This window comes from Schistocerca americana, chromosome 9, assembly GCF_021461395.2.
Source record: "Schistocerca americana isolate TAMUIC-IGC-003095 chromosome 9, iqSchAmer2.1, whole genome shotgun sequence".
Classification (NCBI taxonomy): domain Eukaryota; kingdom Metazoa; phylum Arthropoda; class Insecta; order Orthoptera; family Acrididae; genus Schistocerca; species Schistocerca americana.
In genome coordinates this window covers 203,233,474-203,234,383 of record NC_060127.1, presented here as the reverse complement: position 1 = coordinate 203,234,383, position 910 = coordinate 203,233,474, and positions in this window count along the sequence as shown.

The window sequence follows — 910 nt, the reverse complement described above, 5'->3', positions numbered from 1 at the left end:
CTGTACGGAGGATTTTGCAGTGTTTCACAACCAAATCGATTGGCAGTGTCGGGATGAGCGTGGTCGTGCAACATGACGATCCCGGCCGACACGATTTGTGGTCAGACTTAGGGCGCGCCGCACTTTCTGTATAGTGTCTTCATAGTGGCGCACTGTCTGCGGATCCACGCTTGAGCAACTCGACGAGCAGAGGGCTCGTGCAATCGAAGATGAAGGTCATCCTGACTACCAGAACTTCTGCACAGCTTTGGAATTCTTTGGTAGGGGACGTGTGGGGTGTTTCCATGCTGACTTTGCCATTTGCCCTCGGTTTCGAAGTTGTCCCCTGTGACTGTATGTGACAGAAAAGCAATCCCTTCCGCGCGGTACTGCAGCAGACGTCATTCTGTTCATCTTTCGTCCTTTCGTCAGGTGATACGGCATTCACCGTGCGTAGACTATGCGGTAATGCAAGCGGTCTTTGATGGTGGCATGCACGGAACCTTGGCTAATGCCGACCTGAACACGAATTCCATCCTCCCTGATTCGTCGGTCTCCACAGGTAAGATCGTCATTGCGCCCCATCACATCAGGGGTAATGGCTCCCCGGGCCTTTCCAGGGCTCGGATCATCCTGGGGTGAGGTGCGCCCTTCCCAGAATCTCCTCTGCCATTCGTGCACACACCTCAGGGACACGCAGTGTTCACCACGCACAGCGGACTTACGACTACTCTACCACCCTCAGCCACCAGACCCCTCTGCTCTTCTTTGCTTGCCTCCACGTCAACTGCTGCACGAACACATTAGACCAGTCCGCCAACAGCCGAGGTCATAACCCTGCTGCTGCTTGCACCTGTGAGGTGGCGCTATGTTGTTCCCCTACCACAGCAGTGACACTGTCGAAACGCGGAATGTGTATTATGGCGGTTGT